Source organism: Apostichopus japonicus, chromosome 16 (assembly GCF_037975245.1).
Source record: "Apostichopus japonicus isolate 1M-3 chromosome 16, ASM3797524v1, whole genome shotgun sequence".
Lineage (NCBI taxonomy): Eukaryota > Metazoa > Echinodermata > Holothuroidea > Aspidochirotida > Stichopodidae > Apostichopus > Apostichopus japonicus.
In genome coordinates this window covers 41,358,611-41,364,943 of record NC_092576.1, presented here as the reverse complement: position 1 = coordinate 41,364,943, position 6,333 = coordinate 41,358,611, and the positions used below count along the sequence as shown (strand labels likewise).

The 6,333-nt window shown below is 33.6% G+C and overlaps 1 protein-coding gene across 1 annotated transcript in view; it reads right to left on the bottom strand.

Moving 5' to 3' along the window:
* Nucleotides 1-214: 214 nt before the first annotated feature.
* The window catches only part of LOC139982681 (uncharacterized), a 26,241-nt gene continuing 20,122 nt past the window's right edge, over nucleotides 215-6,333 (bottom strand). The window contains exons 11-13 of the mRNA XM_071995725.1: nucleotides 5,730-5,771; nucleotides 4,385-4,411; nucleotides 215-4,182 (exon numbers count right to left, since the gene is read on the bottom strand). The gene's annotated coding sequence lies outside the window, so the exon portion shown is untranslated. The remainder of the gene's footprint in view (nucleotides 4,183-4,384; nucleotides 4,412-5,729; nucleotides 5,772-6,333) is intronic.

Here is a 6,333-nt window from a genome sequence, read left to right as displayed (position 1 = left end):
AACCGCTCGCTTGGAAAATTGGCTCCTAAAGTCTCACCACAATACACAGTAAGCCACCATTGACTATATGATAAGCTTGGAATTCCGTATTGATGAAATCAGAGTGGAACAACTCTCGTCAAAAATTAATTTCCCGTGTGGTAGACTCCCCGGAAATATTTGGGCTAGATACTTAGAAGGACTTGTAATTTCCTATAAGCCCAACGCAGTTTAAATTACTAACGAGGCAGTTGAAGGTCAAAGTTACAAAAATAAAGAGTTCTCTTTTCTTAAAATTTTCGTTAAAACGAAGAACTAGGCTACGCTAAACAAGCACACTGAAGCCACGTCTTAGGTACGCTAAAGTAAAATCATGGTCGATATTAAATATTTCAAAGGAAATAGTTCAGTTTCTTACATCGTATTATCAAACGTCTGATAGTTACTGGCTCATCCGATGATTGATATGTTAATGTGGTGAAACATTCTATGTGCATTTTTCAAGCATCACATTACTTTTAAGGTAAGATAATGTCAATTAAAAGGAACCAAAGTCCAGAGTACACAACCTTGCTTATATTATAGGACCACGAGGACTTGTAAATAGAATTCATATATAACTAAATAATGAATGTCATGGGAATGAACAATCCGACAACTGCCAAAGAAGTGCTTAAAGGGGATATGCCTACTAACATTTTGGCATATAAACCATTTTTGTCATAATATTGTCACGACACTTCCCTGTCTGGTGTGGCAATTTTCGAAGCTGGGGTTGGCAAAAGAGAGTCTCGACAACAACAAAAAAAGAAATGGAGAAGATATTCAAGTGCACGTGGAACAGTGGTACCGTTTATTTAAGACTTCTTTTGCATATAATGGTTATAAAGTATTGCATTACGCGGAACCTTACAGTTAATGCAATTCCTCAACACTGCGTCAAACGCAGCGTACAACGCAACGCGCAACGCGGTGCTAAACGCAACGCAAAATGCAACGACCATCTATGAAATCAGCTTGAAGGCTACTTAGTTAACTTAACGGTGTCTGCAATGCCGTTAAATGATGTAGATACGCTAAGAAACAATGGATGGACTAAATGGCCGTAATGCGCATCAGTTAACCTAGCTTCCTTTCTGTTAGCTTAACTAGGACTACTGCACTGATGTTGCTTCTTAGGACTAACTGAAATAAAAACCATTCACAGCAAAGCACTGATCTTTACAAACGTGCATACAGTTTTACGCAGTTCAGAGCGCTACTGAGTAACGTAAATGTTGACAATTGGTCTATTACGTTACTCCTAAATAACCGGGCGTTATCTCCCTCAGTGCAATAGCGCAGTTGGCTAGCAGTTCATACGACTCACAAATATATTTAATAGTAGTTTTTGGGCACTAACAAGTCTACGAACAGTTACGACACGATGCCTTAAGATAGCGTACAGTACGTAGACGTCTTGTATGAAATTTCGATAAAGAGCGCCACGCTGCACGTTAACATCAGCTCCTTTAGTACTAGCCTGAATATTGGCCTATGTTTACGCGCTCGAGAATGTACTACTTCAAGAACACCGCCTCTGAGTTGCGGTCACCAGTCTTCCGGAGACCGGAGAGCCCCACTAATCGAATAAAGGCCAGGTGCACGATTGCTTACGTCATTGTTAACAACTTGAGAGGATAACGGAGATCTCCTAGCAAAGAATTACAACATTACTTTAAGCTTAAAACAGTAAATACATGGTAAAAGAAAACTGTAAATTTAAACTGCTACGCAAATTTCGGTTACAGTACGAAATGATGTTACATTGCTAAAAGAAACAAGTTGACTGCATTCTGATTCTGAAAATGTATATACATATTTTAATATATATTACACATTAGTACGTACGCATTATTTTAATTACTCACACAGCGAACTCATTGGAAAGTATACTTAAACCATCTAGTAATATCATCAAAAGTAAATCGATATTGTTGCTGATATCATTTATGGGTAATTAGTGATTTCCTACTTTTTTCTTTTTCTTTTTTGCTGATGATTCAATGATTTGATTATAATTAATTGCTATTTGCAATTTAAACCTAAAAATTCTGATTCTGAACAAACTTAAATCTCCATTTGTTTCTCATAAATTCTATCAGAGAAGAATCTTGACAAAACACTCTTGAAGTGTTGATGTGTGCCGAACTTTCTATATAACCTGTAAATTGACGGTATAGTGTAAACATTAACTTTGTAACTATAGAGAACATTCTGCGACTTGAATCACGTAGATTGTTCTACCCGAACATTCCATTACAAGTTAAGGTTCAGCCATGCAGACTAAGGTGTGTACGTTGTGTGCATACAATTCCACTGTGTACAATAAACATAACATACATAATCCCTATTTGGGGCCTCTAAGGAATTACAAAATGCAATATTATTATATTAATTTGAAAGCAACTTAAGGTAAAATGATTGTGTATGTACTATATAACTGAAGTTAGCAGTGTTGTCTGCAAAACAAAGACACTGTATCGATGGCTAAATATACCTTAACATCATCATTCATTAAACGACAAGACACGTTTGTTTCTTAACAGCTTAAAAAAAAAAACTCAAATAGGGACTTATTTGATTCTCTAAAACGTAAAACGACAACGAAAAATATAGAAAGACTTGATTTTGATAAATCATCATTATGACTCTAAAAAAGGGTTAAAGCTTCAGATAATTAATGAAATCAAATCAAGCAACGATGGTTTTACAAATGTACATGTTTTCTGTATTATTATGTATTATTTGTTAGTAATGAAGTCCTGTACAAGAAAATTGTAAATTCAGAAACATAACAGAAGTTTCAAATACATGCTTTCTGACACATGTAATTCATTGTTATGGTAATGTTGCGATTATAAATTGAATAAGACAAATTTCGTGAAAAGAGTGTAATGGCTAACTAAGATTGTAACCATCATGCGGGACATAGAAGCAGAACAAAGCGGGTTGGGGCGTCCACAGATTGGCAGTCAAAAGTTTTTATTCTAACTTATTACTATATACACAAGGACCTAGACAAGTCTGTACACTTATTGCAGGAAGATACTATTTTGTAACAGCGTAGATTACAAGTTCTCAGGGAGCCAATTACCGACAACATGATTAAAACAGAGACTAATGCGAAAACCTATTATGTGTGATTGGCATAACATTTTTGTTTCTTAGTTTTAGGAGAATCTGAGGACTATGTTGATGCTATTATGTAAGGAAAAATCCCAAGAAGATCAAGTTCTTAGCTTTGGCTTTGACTATTCAAATATGATTTCAAACAATAATATGGAAATTAAAAATGTTCAAATTGTTCAACCTTCTATTCGTTCATGTGATTAACATCCAACTAACAGCAGTGTTTTTACAACGGAACGCTATGCACTAATTACTCATTAAATCTCATTAAATTACTTATAAATCTTCACGTTACCTAAACAAAATCATAAAGGAATGTTTCTTAAGTTGAATTTTAATCTTAGATTGAGGAATAAGAAGGTCCATGATATTGCAAGAGCACTTATATAACATTTCTCTTTTATAAATATGGAGTTGATGTCCTAACAATCAATCACCGAAAAAAACATAAAAGCAAATCGTCTAACGTGTTTCTCTAGGTATGTGAACTATAAGTGATTAGTTATATACAAACACGCAACGGCAGAGTTTGACTCGGAAAGCTTCGAGTATTTAGAAACCGTAGATTTAGGTTCTTTCCAGTGTTTGAAACCGTCGCAAATAAACGAAATAGTTACTCATGGCAATTGTTTATAATGTACATAGTTACATTATGTTGGTTACAAAACTTTCTGGGTCATGACACGCAGGAAGGCAAGAAAGATCGTTAATTGAACCAAGTTGCGATCCCTAAATTTTTTTTTAATTCAGTAAAACATCCTATCCGAGAGCATAACATATGGTAAAAATACATTTCGTGGATACTTTTCAGCTATATCATTTAATACCCTAATTCTTACTGTTTGTTTAGATATTATAGTACATTAATATATTTTCATTGATGTGACGAAACAGGATGTTTATGATTGAATTAAACATGAAATGAGCAAGGCCCTTTGCAGTTGTTTGGGTACTTCCCTGTTAACATCTTGGTATAGTTTCGGAAAATCACTTCCCTTCCGATGCAGTACGGTTCTTGTTCATTTGGTCTCTCTGTAGATAATGACAGATATGTGTCATCAGAAACATTTTGCATCGCTCAGCATTTACTCACTGAGTTTTTATATATTAAACGTTGTTGGGCCCTCTCATTCCCATTTAATTTCATCCATGGTTAATAATATGCATTAGATTAAATATAAAACGCAAAATAATACTTCATTAAAGAAGAAGATCGGAAGTACTTGAAGCTTACCTCAAATTTTTCTCGAAATCTTTTCATCTGAAACAAGATAAAATAGACACTTTACAAATTACCAGATGGAAAGCTATTAACATAGTAAGCTTCCCTATGATACTTGTGATATAATATTTACATGGAAATGTGCTTAAATACATTTGATTGTTCATATAATCTAGTGTATACCAATGCAGGGTTTGACTTCTATTCACTGTAAGGATGAGAGACTAAATTATGATGCCAGATCTAATAAGATGTGTTTCACATTAAAGCTCAAATTAATATGTTAATGTCGTTGTTAATTTGAATGTTTCTCGCCTCTTAATTTTAACCTCTGTGTAGAGCCACCATATAACGAATTGAATTTCACCTTCTGCTACCGTCGTTGTTAATGTACATTGGAATACCATTAAACAACCACTGTTCTCCGTGGACCGTGGCTATCATTGTTTCTTCCTTAATATTTCAATACATGTTTTCGATTATATTTACTTCATGCTGTAATATTGGGTTCCTTCTGTTGTTTTTCTTGCAAATACATATCATATCAAAGCGTTGTAAAATGTTAAAAAATACTATCATATAAGAACATGACGAAAACAAATGTATTCCCAACATGATCTTTAACTGTAATAATACACATTTTTCCGTTACATTTTGCTGCACAACACAGGAAAATAGCGGTTAAGAATGTGATTTGAATTAGTAAGCGAAGGTTACATGAATAACAGATAATCCAAGCTATGATTGATTCACACCAGTCATGTTGTTGCATATGAGCCACAGTAACATTGCATATGCTGAGAGTTATGTGTATGATCAAGTCCTTGATCAAACGGCACTCATCATAAAGTTCGTTTTGTAAAATATTAATTTTAATATTCGTACATATATGTTTGCTTTCAAAGATAATTAAGCTCTATTATCTACACACATTTTCAAATATTTAACATTGTTTACATCTTTGTTCATTCACCTTCCGGTAAATTTGAAATTGCAAAACAAAAACTTACCCCACAGCATGTCATTATAAGCTATTTCACGCACAAAGTTAGCAATAAAATTGAACACGTTGATATAATAAACGAAATATTTGTTTAGTTCAAACAGTATTCAGATTACTATTTGGGAGATTACACCATAATATTAATCATCAGTTCTGTGATTGAGTTTGTGAAGGTATAGTTTTTATTTTACCAGCACATGGTTATTTAGCCAGTAGTAGGTACATTATCAAGACATGTACTGGTAGATTCTTCAGTAAAAGTTCTGCTACACTTCCGTTTGGATTCGAGCCGTTGGCTTTAAGAGATTTGTATGAAATGGTAACACTATACTGTGATATACTTATCATACTTACTTGTACGTTGTACTCAAAAAAAGTCAAAGGGACATCATTTTGCTGATGTAAAAGAAAAGAAAAGCATCTGATCACTTACAAATTAAGTACTTTAAGATGTGTGCATTGGATAAACTTAATATTCTATTACAATATTCTAAGTGATTTTCAGGTCAAGTAATAAACCAGAAGCGGCCTACTGTTTGTTCGTTATTATTGATAAATGCCATCATTAAAAGAGAGGGTTAGTCAATTCTTAAAAGATACAGATGTTATCTTTACACTTGTATGAAAGATGGATTGTACGAATATGGCAAGCCATGTGGGACAAACACCGCATAATATATCCGCACATTAATTAGAATATATACGCGTATTAATTCGAATATACATGTGTTGTACATGTGTAAAGTTTCGCTTTTTGAAGCTTAAGCAAGTAACACACAGTGTTCCTTTATTTAACTGATGTTTCTTATAAATATAAGTGTGAAATTAGTTATTAATAAGTCAACCACGAAAGCAAAAAAAAATCTTTATTAAATCATACATCACTTATTCCGCAGCTTTCTGACATATTTATTGTTCCTTTTGATTCGATTTCTTTTTACATAAATCCATGTTACTT